The sequence below is a fragment of the Cryptotermes secundus genome, unplaced genomic scaffold, assembly GCF_002891405.2.
Source record: "Cryptotermes secundus unplaced genomic scaffold, Csec_1.0 scaffold653, whole genome shotgun sequence".
Lineage (NCBI taxonomy): Eukaryota > Metazoa > Arthropoda > Insecta > Blattodea > Kalotermitidae > Cryptotermes > Cryptotermes secundus.
The window spans coordinates 195853-208808 of NW_019736406.1; the positions used below are offsets into that span (position 1 = coordinate 195853).

Sequence of the window (12956 nt, forward strand, 5' to 3'; positions counted from 1 at the left end):
TTGCAGTTCTTGCTGTGGGATGACTTCAAAAAAGCATTAGCACAGCTCTTGAATATATCTGATGCTCAATATCCGGCACAGCAGTATCCCAAGCATTAATAATAATAATAATATTAATCTTTATTCCATATTTGTTTGTTTACGTGCTGAACTGGACAGCCAAGAGCCAATTATAGAGTAAGCACTAACGCAGAATAAAAACAACAACAGAAACTCACAAAGGACAAAACACAAAAAACGAGAAGATAATAAAGAAAGTTAAATCCGCTGAGGTGGTTTAAATTTAAGAGTGAGTACTTAGAAGTATCTTCCAATTTGCAAACTGCATTAGCAGCAGCAGAAGCAGATCAGCTGAAGTTTAGTGACTGAAGGAACAACTGAACGTAGTATGTTCCAAGCTTGAATCTATATAAATAAAAATGTAAATGTTCGTTTGTTAGTCGTCTTAAATCTCCGAAAGTTCTTCAGCGATTGCTTCGAAATTGTGACACAACGTTCCATTCGAATGCGAGCGTGTTTAGTTAATAATAATAATAATAATAATAGTAATAAAGGTAAAAAGTAAAGCTATCCCTGTANGGTTATATCATTTATCGTTATGAGGCGTCGAGGCTCCCACATTTTCTAGAAAATCGGCTCACAGATGGCGGTGGGGTTGTCAGCCTTACGCGCCGGCCGTCCTTTAACCCCAAGGAAGAACCCTAATACTCATTTCTGTTAAAGACTGAGTCGACCCCAAGGCCATAGTGCGGCTGAAAATATTAGGTAAATTTAAAATTCAATAACCTCATCGGAAATCGAACCCACAACATTCTGGCTTGTAGCATAATGCCTCAACTAACTACAATAATGCGTGCCCCTAATAAAAATAATAATCGCCGCGGAGCAAAATTCTTCTTCAAAACTCGATCGTCGTTGATCTCGTCTACAAATGATCCGCCTCTTAGGTCAAGTGAATGTCCAGAGATGTCCTCTGGAGATCAATCTCGGGGCAGCAAGATCCGTCCAACATTCTCACTTTCCGTTTCGTTTTAGTGTTTCCTTCTCTCCATTTCCGAGGTCTCCAAAGCGCCCCCTCCGTTTCAACCTTTCTAACTGAAATTTTGCAGTTATCTATTCCATCCGTTCTACATGTCTGATAATTTCATTGTCTCTGATTTATAAGCAATGTTATGCATAACATAAACTGTTCATTATTCAATTCTCTACAGCTTTCTCGTAGGTCCAAATATTTCCTTTAGTACCCTGTTCCCCAAGACCCTCAATCTCTGTCTTGAGGTGAAAACATAATTTCACTCTTATGCAAAATAAGACGTGAAAAATAATAGAAATTTAGGCCTATTTAATATGAGTCGGTTTACAACTTACAGTAGAACTTGGTTATAACGTCATCAAAGGGACCTAAAAAGAGTGTCGTTATAAACGAATGTCGTTGTAACCGAAATGGGCACTTCCACAGTAGCCTTATGTTAGTCAAGTAAAAATCTACCAAAAACCGAGTTAAAATGTTGCATTTTTTAGTGAAATACGTAGTTAAGTATAGACTAACGTAACATTAACGTGGAATTAATATGGATTCTCCATATCGTTTGTACTGTAGAATTCACCAAACCAAATTCGCGGCATACATCAGCTTTTTTCCTTCCATTTTCTATTTCACGAATCAATTTAATTTTCTCTTCAATGCTTAAAACTTTCCTTTTCATTGCCATGTTTTCGCTACTGCACTTCTCGGGGTTTAGGCAGGAACACTATAGGGTAAGTAGACAATGTGGGGTCCTGTTAGACGAGATTCTAGGAAAGGAATGCAGTTAACAACCTACCGCGTCCTCTTGCACTATTCACGCAGTCCCACCCCACACCCTTGTTTTCGCATAAAACCCACGCTCCTCTTGCAGCCCGCGGTCGTATTCTTCCAGGACAGTCACGTCAGCAAGTAGAGAAAGTGAGGGTGGGCAGACACATCGAACTTTCCCACGATATCAGAGAAATTCAGGAATGAAAATGACGTTACATACGAGGTTGATGCATTTGTGCATGTCGTACTAAGCAAGGTATAAAAACAGTTGTTTATGAGGAATTAGTTCGTACCATTGAATATTTGACGCAATAGACAAGGTGTCGCAGAAACCGATGTTGCTATAACCAAGTTTTACTGTATATATATTTGTTATATCGCTGTCGTGACGAATTAGTTGTCTCGTGCTTACAGAGTTGAGAATTGTTATTTTCGAAATGTGCCACCCGAAGGGCATACATTTAATTAGTTCCATATTTTAATAAAACAGTGTTGGGAGAAGTATAAGTTATTGTGGCGTATAGACCCGTTGCTAAGCAGTGGCTCTGTAAACAGATGCCTTTACTACGTAAGGCACACAACAATATAAGAACGGCATTTTCTGTGGTCCGCTTCACGACTGTTTCTGGGCAACAGTTCGGTAAACACATTCCTGCAGCAACGGACACAAAAACAAAAATAGAAGAACGGTGTTTTCTAAGTGGCCCGTGCCTAGACAGATGGGGCAATTAGAACCTAACCCGTGTGGAGGAGGGGTCGAATACCTCCACCGTGACCCTGCGAGTAGTAGGAGAAAACAAAAAGGGAAGTCTCAAATCTGAGACAGTAAAATATGCTCGCGAGTCCAAGGGACTCCGACCTGAGAAAGACTGCGCTGGCAAGGGCCAACAGCATATACAAAATACAGACCTGTCCTCTCGTCAGAGAGGGCGCCCCAGAAACCAAAACCCTAACGGTCAAAGAGTAATATATATATATATTATCATGAGCCCCAGATGGGCAAGACACTAAGACTTACCGACTGACTGACTGACTTTGACTTTGTAGTAGTTCAGTTAATTGATTTCTGTACGAGAGGCTGTGAAGTAAAAGATTTAGTTGCAAGAGTGCGGTTGTGAGGAGAAGATTATATAATTCAGTGAGACTCTTATAGTTTCTGTGTTAAAATCCGTTGTCAGAAAACGGCTAGTGGAGTCTAATACTGAGGACAGTAGTCTGTGTGTGTCAGTAATCTGTAAAGTGTAGTCACGAGTCGTGAGTATTTGAATGGCCAAAAAATCGAGTGATCATTTCAAACCCCGTCACTCCATATCACGTGGCAGGATGAAGGGAAAGAGAAACTTGGGGAGAGATGAAGATGTAATTATTCCTAGTTGAATTTAAGCGAATTTTTTACTATTAAAATTATTATATAATTTGTAAAATAATTTTCTGTTTTTATAGCGTCGCGTATGCGCTGCATCTTGATGCCAGAAACCTCAGAATTTGGTTAACGGATAAGGAAGTGCTTGACCGAAGACAACCGAATGTGTCCAGTCAGACTAGTTTACATTTTCTGAATCGAAAGTAATTCATTCAGTCATTCAAGCTGGAATACACGAATCTCAGAGCATAATGTTTGACAATACTGGAAGCAACAGTTCTTATAATTTTCATTTGGCTTGACTCTTATGAAGGAAATGATGGACACCATTAATATCAGAGACAGCAAATTGGCACAATCCTGAGCCAGTTTCAATCAATTTTCACAGCCTGGAACCCTAATAAAAGGATATGGGGCAGCATAGTCGATAAAGCGACTGGATACGGGCTGGACGACTGAGGACTCGGAGTTCGAGTCCCGGTACTTTCAAGAATTTTCTCTTCTCCAGATCATCCATACATACTCTTGGGCTACCCAGCCTCCTATCCAATGGGTACCGGGGGCTCTTTCCCCGGGAGCAAAGCGGTCTGGGTGTGAAGCTGACCACTCACCTCCAGCTAGTGCCAAGGTCAAGAAAATGTGAATCTATACATCCACTCCCCCATACGCCTTCATTGTGTAGTGCTTAATTGTTGAGCACAGGGGCAACTTTACCTTCAGTATCCTCATAGACATCGTCATTAAAATTTAAAACTGAAGAATATTAATCTTCTAAAAGCTTGGTAGAAATTTACAGACGTTTCGGAAGAACGTATTGTCTCCATTATAGTTGAAGAGGTAACAGAACAAGCAAGTATAAGTACATAATTTACCTCCCTTACTGCATGATTGCTGGGTATGCTTTTCCACAGTGAAGATGGAAGCATTATGTTCTTTCGAAATACATGTAAACTTATACCAAGATACTCGACTTCAGATCCAAGTCACTGCCGTGTGAACCTAAGATCTCACAAATTTTTGACAATGATTTGGCGTAGTTCTTCAAACTCTTATTTTGAAATTGGTCCGTCTTTCGATTCCATTAAAACCATCAAGTTTTGAAAATTGATTTTATGTCCTTCAGGTGAACACGACATGAAACGAAATAGCTTATACTCTTTTGGGCCCGTCGGTAGAACTATTCTCAGACCTTGGTTTTCTTACGTATCCAGGTCATCTGAAGAGAGAAATACAACGAATTTCGGAAACGTGGTAGTTTTAGCAAACTCGGATGATGGGCAGAGTCTAAAATAAATTTTAAACAAATAATCATGACGTTAGCCTCACAGTGGATTTTACAGTGGTTTCTCGCCCAAAATTGTGTACGCATTTCATGTCATATTCAGCCTGTTGTATTCTTCTATTTTTCACAATCTTAAGAGTTCACGGTTACTATTTCTATGACCCTCTAAGGACCAGCTGTTTCATATGTAAAAAACGTAAGATTATCCTTGTAACAGGCCGTAGAGCCCATGTGGATGTGAGACGTTAAGGCTTCCACATTTTCTAGACAAACAGCTCACAGATGGCGGTGAGGTCAACCTTACGCAACGGTCACCCTTTACGCCAAGGAAGATTCCTAGTACTCATTTCTGTTAGAGGCTGAGTCGAATCCAGGGCCATAGTGCGGCTGGAAGGATTAGGTCAATTGAAAATATTCAATGACCTCAGAACACGTGATCTTCCGACTTGTAGCATAGCACCTCATCCAACTACGCTACCTTATGCCCAGGTTTTCATATGTGCCACCTCATTTAATGTATTAAATCTGTTCATTCTGCCCACAGAGTGTAGTTGTGTTCTCACGGCAAAGAGCATTAACCGTTTGGGCTTTGTAGCGGAGACGTTATGTGTTTCATGTGAGATGCGAACTGTAATTTTATGCATTATGTCGAAGGAATTCAGTCTTTAAAGAGATAACTTCGCACGTGTTGCAAACCGCACACTCCAGGATTTTCTGCCAGTGACCAAGGTTTTGCAATTCAGCTTACTGTCATGTTCTAATTATTATGGTGGATCAACTGGCCCCCGTACCTGGTTTTGTTAAGAGATTAGACAGAATTGCTTCCACTTGTCTTGTATGGAGGCAAAACATTGACGGAATAATCCAGCCAAGTGGCCGGCAACTGCAGGTTCTGGAGGTGAACTTACTCTTGTTTCCACAAGATGACAGCAGTGTACTGCAGCCAACGTTCACTATATTTGCTATCGTTATACCTTGCTCTGTAGCCTATTACGAACTATATTTGTAAAATTTAAACAGTATGTAACCTAACCTGAGTAGTTCTCTCCTTTCTTTGGATTTATATAGATTAAGGTATCATTTCGGGTAAATATTCTAAATGTTCGCAAGAAAAACTGGGAAATGTTCCACGGTATAAGAATAGGCCTGTGCAGAACTTTCATTGTTGTGGCGAATCTATTGCAGACACGTTTCTCCAGGAATATATGCAACGTGATACTCATATTCCTACGGCAAATTTACTTTTGTTTACGAAAGTAATTATAAACAGAGACGCTGTTTATCTTTTTTTTCTTTTTCTTTTTTTTTGTATTTTGACAACACAGTACCTCATTAAAAATCTACAACACTGAAAATTACAATATGTGAAAGTATAATTTTAAAGCCTGCCTTATGGTTTTGTTGAGTTTGAGGTCCCAAAATGTTGACCATAAAGATTTCTATGTTCNTTGTTTATCTTTTTTTTTTCTTTTTTTGTATTTTGACAACACAGTACCTCATTAAAAATCTACAACACTGAAAATTACAATATGTGAAAGTATAATTTTAAAGCCTGCCTTATGGTTTTGTTGAGTTTGAGGTCCCAAAATGTTGACCATAAAGATTTCTATGTTCTGAGATACTGTGCTGTATAGATCTGTGAAATTTAACTGATGTTTCGGAGGAACATATCGCTCTACATATTCAGGATCGAAGCTTGCTGCTTGCTTCATGTTGTATTTATGTATGGTTTACTCTTCTATCCTGAAGATGTATGTGATATGTGATTTTCAGCCGACGTTTCGGAGGAACATATTGAAGCGTGAAGCTTGATGTTTGCTTCATGCAGGTTTCTTGCTCGGCTTTCTCTTCGGCCCTGGATATGCATCCAATATGTTCCTCCTAAACGTCGGTCGACTTTTATCGGGCTGCGTGGCGTTACAATCCAAAATAGCTGTGAATATGTTTCTGATAACACAATGTGTTCGTTAAGGGCGAGATTTGTAATTTACCGCTGTTGTGACTAGGGATATTGCTGCCTTCTGGGATGCGACATCATGTAGTTTGGTTGATGCCTTTTCCAAACTGAAAATGAGATAGCACTTTCTTCCGAAACGTCGGTAAACATCTGTCAGACTACGCTGCTTCACATCCCAGCAGAGAGTAATCATCTAGAGTGATCCAGAGTAAGAAGAAGGTGAACATTTTTTTGTCTAAGGGACAAAGTCAGTGGAGACTGGGGGAACAGGACTACAAACAGAGGGGCGCCATACCTCGTACCCTTCATCCAGTATTATTAAGGTTATTAAATCAAGAAGGATGAGATAGGTGGAACATATAGTACGCATTCGAATGCCGATAAATGCATATAAGTTTTCTGAAGAGACTAGACCGTTTGGGAGACCTAGTCATTGATGGGAGGAAAATACTATAACAACGTTTTCGGAAGAATTTACAGCAACGTTACTTCACGACAAGGGCTTCAGACGCACGACCATACACTTTCTTACAACTGAACACTTGCTGTCACAGTTATTATGTAATATCTCACTCACGAGAGGATGTGTCTGTCGCTTATAATTGCTGCTGGTCCTCGCCAGCGCTCTCATTCTCAGGTCCGAGTTCCACGGGGTTCATGACCACATTTTACTGTCTCAGACTCCAGTATCCCCCAACGTGGAGGGCCAGGTCCCCGTATTTATATCCCTCAGGAACAGGATGGCCCAGTTATGCCCCCAGGCACTGGGATCCCTTTTCGTCGCCTCTTGTGCTCGCAGGGCTACGGTGGAAACTTCAGTGTGACTCCTGTGAACTGCACTGAATTACAAATCATAATATCGTACATTTTATAGTCACAGCTGTGATAACCTGAAATGCAAAACAGGAAATTTATTTTTAAGTTACTTTATAGACATGTGTAAAGTTATAACATCCGGAGAAGTGGAGTAAGCTACTGAGGCAATGTATTTGTTTCGTCTGACCTGCTTGTACTGCAAATGTTACTGCGCACTGACAGACAGACAGACAGACACAGATCATTCATAAGATTTGTTTTGTCTCCGTACGCCGGGGCTCCGTCCAAAATCCGACTCTTCCCATGCGGCCAGGGCTTCAGAGTGAAGCGCCTTCTGGTTAATTCGCTGACGGCGACAGACTGTGGAAGAATGGAGCTATAATTAGAGCGGTACTTATTCCAGATTCTTGGAAAGCTTATTAATTTGATGATCTCAATAAAAGCCCGAAAGTATATAATGCAGAAAGCCTTTTAACAACCCCCCCTTGTTCTTAAAATGAAGATTCTGTTCCACTGCTTCTGAAAACCGCAGCAAGGCATCGCTTTCTTAATCTGTTTCATAAAGTTAAAGACGCTATGGAGTTTCATTTAGACACGGGTTTGGATTTCCTTCCTTCTTCGTAGAACATTCACCGTTTTCTTATTTAAAATGATCATCGATAAATGAGCTACATTGTAACGTAGAGCGAATTTGGAATTCTAAATAAATTTCAATAAAAAATTATGTCTGTCATTTTGTCTATACACTGTTGCTGTCCATGGTGAGAACGAGAACAATATTGTGACATAGACGTTCATTGTTAGGCAACGACTCGGTAAACACATTCTCGCTGAAGCGTAGGAAATATGACGTCCATTGCTAGGTAACGGATCAGTAATAAAGCCTTCTTAACAATAGAGAGGCTGTGTGTTTTTGTAGTTCGTGCCGAGGAGTTATATAAGGAAAAGAAAGTCATCTGAGTTGGGTTGTCAACAATTATTGACAACCCAACTGTCATCTCCATCACGACCAATTATAATTGGTCGCGTTTTGGAGATGACAGTCTAAGGTAATTGAGAAGAAACGGCAAAGAAGGAATTAGACTGTTCAAAGAAGACTTCATGTGTGATTTGAAGTGACAGTGAGATTATTATAAATCCGTTGCTAGGATACGATTAATGAAGACTGAGAACCCTAGTGCATGTTTAACGGTGAACTGTAAGGTGTCAACGAATCCAATCTTCCAAACCAAAACCCGACCTGTAAGTCACACCTACACCCTCTTCATGTGACAGTATTTTGTTTCTCATTTCATTTTAGTCCGTCTCGAATTAAATTGCTAATATTTTTTTGAGGCCATGCTATAGCTCCTACTTCAGTAAACTGGCTTATAAGTGACAGCACTATGCTACAAGCCGGAAGGTCGCGGGTTTCAGTCCCGATTAGGTTTTTTTTTTCAATTGCCTATGCACTATGGCCCTGGGGTCGACTCAGCCTCTAATAGAAATGTGTATCAGGAATATTCATGGGGGTAAAGGGCGGTCGGCGCTTATTGCTGACAACCCCACTGCCATCTGTGCCTCGACGTCTTACAACCTTGTGGGCCTCCACATCCTGTTACATGGATAGCTTTACTTTATATATATATATATATATATATATATANGCTGAAAAACGATCCCTCTAACAGGCCGTGAAGGCAGATGTCGAGGTTCCCACATTTTCTAGGCAATCGGCTCACAGATGGCGGTGAGGATGTAAGCCGTACGCGCCGGCCGCCCTTTACCCCCAAGAATATTCCTGGTACTCATTTCTGTTAGAGGCTGAGTCGACCCCAGGGCCATAGTGAGGCTGGAAGGATTAGGTCAATTGAAAAATACAATGAGCTCATCGGGAATCGAGGCCGCTAGTTTTCCAATTAAAACTAAATAAATAGTTAAATAGTACACAGCACACAGGAACATATCAAACCACAAGCCATACAACCCCAAGCTGACGTCTCCCATCTTCGGGATGAATTAACAAGGAGGAGTTCAGCATTTTAGATAAAATATTTTACCATTTTAGCGTTTTAACTTAAAAATAGGTTCGGATGAAAAGTGAGAACTTGAGAGTGTACTCAACTATCTTAGCATGTTTTGTGCTTTTACACGTCAACATATCGTAGCAACGTCCACACGACAAACCTAATTGTAACATCAAAAACAGCGACAGTGTTTCCATAATTATAGCAAGTGCCTCTGATGATGGTTGTGTCAAACCGAAACATGTAAGGCAGAAATAATAATAAAAAGTGACCTACAAATTGTTACACTCGACGGACTTTCTATTAACTTTGTAAATAGTTAAGTTTCTGTGAGCGTTTCCTAAAAATGCTGTAACCTCTGTTCCCTTGCCTGTCTTTCTGATAGAATCAACGGTGATGGCAGAATTACAAGCTCCTACTGAAATACAGGAAGAGCCTGGATAGCTCAGTCAATATAGTGATTAGGCTATGGGCTGGACAACCGAGAAATTTGGGTTCGATTGCTGGTAAGGGTAATAGATTTCTCTCTTTCTTATCATACCGGCTTGCAGACCGGATCTGGGGCTAACCCCGCCTCCTTCTCAGAGGAGACCGAGCCTATTTCCGCGTGTATAAAACAGCCGGAGCGTGAAGATGACAACCGACCTCTGTGTATTTCTGCGGGTGTAAAACAGCCGGAGGGTGAAGATGACCAGTGACCTCTGTTTAGTTCCAAGATTAAGACTGCATGGAGCTAAACCACAATTTTCTCCCCTGTAATATATGCTTATCAGTTAAGTTACATCCATATCTGTAATTAATTCAAATGTTATATTAACTCTTTTTGAGCCCCCTCACCAACGAAGAACGTCGCATTTTTCTTATGATTTCTCCATGCTCACAGATCCCACTGGAGTTTCTATAATGGCATTAGTTTCCGAAAAGTATATAATGGCCTCCCTCAGCTTATCAACCATTTCATTGCTTCTATGCCTTAAATTTATGTATATAAATACAATTTTATATTTATTCAATCAACGTAATGAGACATGACGCCTGAAAGGCGAATGAACGAAGCCATCAGAGCGGCTCTGTAAACATGTTTCTACGATAAACAAATAAGCACTCAACAATAGAAGAGCTGTTGTTGGTGGTGTTTTCTGTGCGATTCGTGCCACATCAAATGTTGTTTTCTGTGCGATTCGTGCCACATCAAATGTTGTAACTGCGTAGTTTTGGAGATATATAATCTATCTATCTATCTATCTGGCTATCTATCTATCTATCTATCTAGTCCACTTTTTCCGTTTCCTAATCTTTTACACAGACGGTAGGACGCCTTAGACGGGGGATCAGCCAGTCTCAATGCCGCTACCTACACACCACTGATCGGCTGGAGATTCATAAAATTAATTAATTTCTAATGTAAATAAAAGTAAAGGCAAAATTCTGTCCATGCTTAATTAGTAAATATGGGGGAGTGAAGGTATAGCTCCACTACTCTTGACCGCGACACTAGATGGAGGTAAATAGTGAGCATGACGCCCTTGTCGCTTTACACTCAGCGATAGACCCCCCCCCCCCCCCCCCCCCCTCCCNTGTCGACCACGGAATCCCACTCAAGGCTTGGAATTCTGTTTGTGTTAGGTAGCGGTCTTGCGACTGGCTGATCCCCCGTCAAAGGGGTCCTGCCGACTCTCTTAGGTTAAGAAACTGAAGTGAAACGAAGCGTTTAATGGATGCCCTATGCTCCAAGTGGGAGCAAAAAACAAGAAGGAGAGGTAAATATTCACTTTAATTTCCGAGTTTTATATGCGCAACACAACCGATTACCAAACCAAACCCTGTCTGTTGTCAGTCACGTGACAGTATAAAGCATTTCTTGCGAAGCTGTTTGTTACTCGCTGATTAGGAAGTTCCATGCTCTTTTATGGAACTCGTGTTAGCTACCGAACTCTATTCCAATCCAAATTAATTGCCGTTATCAGATCCCATTCTACTAAGACCCACTGTAATACGTATTTCCACGTGTATGAGTGACTGCAGACGGGGTTTGGACTGGAGATTGAATTTATTGACTACTTTACACACGACTCGTGACTACACTTAATTATCTACACGTAAAGCAAAAGTTGTTCCTGTGCTTAACTAATTAAGCACTACGCCACGAAGGCGTATTGGGGAATCGATGTATAGATCCACATTTTCTTTACCTCAGAACTAGTTGGAGGTGAGTGGTCAGCTTCACGCCCCGGTCGCTTTACCCCCTGGGAAAGAGCCTCTGATACCCATTGGATAGGAAGCTGGGTAGGCCCCAGAGCCGTTCTGGACGATGTGGAGAAGAGAAAATTCTTGACCGTGCCGGGACCCTAACTCCGACCCTTCAGTCATCCAGCCCGTTGCCAGTTGCTATGCCGACTGCTCTATCCCTACTCCCATCCCTTATCTACATACTTAACAAATCACTACAACACCCGCTGAGTCTCTTCAGTCTGCTCTCTTCGCCAGTCATTTCTTGGTAATGACTTCTAACAGTGGGGATTATTCAACTGCACCGATTTAGTCTTCTTTTCACAGACTCCCCTACAACTGCCACTGAATACTTGCTACACTTGTCCTCTTTATAAAAGCTAGGAACGGATCGCGTAGAAAACACAGTTCATTGTTGCACTCCAGTCGTTTTTGTGGGACCATGTTTGTTTGTGAAGGCGTTACTCAGTAACGGCTGGGTATACTTTCTTATTAAGAATCTGTTGCTTAGCAGCGGATGTTGTTGCCTTATATTTTAAACGGTCGTTAGAGGTTATTTTTTTCAGCAAAACGAGGCCATTTCAAGAGTAATTCATACTTCAGGTGAAAAAACCGTGTTGAACCTAACTCATAATATATCTGATTATTAATCCAATTACACGAAATTCCTTAGATTTCAGTAAACGCCATACTCATACGTAAGTTTACTGAGGCCGTGGAAAGAAGCCCCATTTTTTCATCCCCTCCAAATCTCCGTTGAATCGCTGCACTTGCCGTCCAGCGTATCCTAGCCCGCATCTGCTGTGTAGGCATTCTGTTTACACTGCTAATATTCGCTGACGGTGTGTAGCTCTCGGACTGCTTGGCGTAGACTAGACAGGAGCTGGAGAAGCATGCAGCGGTAGACAGAGAGACAGAAGCCTCATCGTCCAAGGGACATCTTTCTGCAGCCTCATTATATATTCTTGAGCTACGATATTTCATGAAAGCTAATAGTCCTTCTCGCAGTCACGAAATTCTCATCATCTGTGGAACCCGAAACAACATCTGTAGATTCTAAAGGGTTATGACGCTGGTGCATAACACTCAAAATTAATTAGCTTTTGGAATTTACCCATCGTCCGGTATTCTAAAAATACCAGAGAACACGTCCTTTCGGAAACTGGATCCCTTTCCACCCTCAGGTGACGTGGAGACGCCTATTCTGTTGGGTCCGTTAGGAAGAGATGACCTCAATCACTGAATAACCTATGTTCGAAATCAAAAGTCAGAGTTACTTTACGACTGACGGTTTACCGCTAGTCAGTTCGTGTTGGCGTCAGGTCCCTTGAGGCCCACCAGCAGAGATATTTTTTCAACTGAACTCTTGCGGTAATAGTCCCTATGTAACATCATCTCTGACGGGAAGATATGGGCTTTTCTCTCATGAATATGCTTCGCCCTTCTTTGAGTGTAGAACTCATGTTAACATAATTACAGCTATATAAATACCTGAGACCAGACTA

At 41.2% G+C, this 12956-nt stretch overlaps 1 protein-coding gene across 1 annotated transcript in view; it reads left to right on the top strand.

Moving 5' to 3' along the window:
* Nucleotides 1–12956, top strand: part of LOC111869893 (protein shank) — a 143021-nt gene that overhangs the window by 126038 nt on the left and 4027 nt on the right. The gene's annotated exons all lie outside the window — the stretch shown is intronic.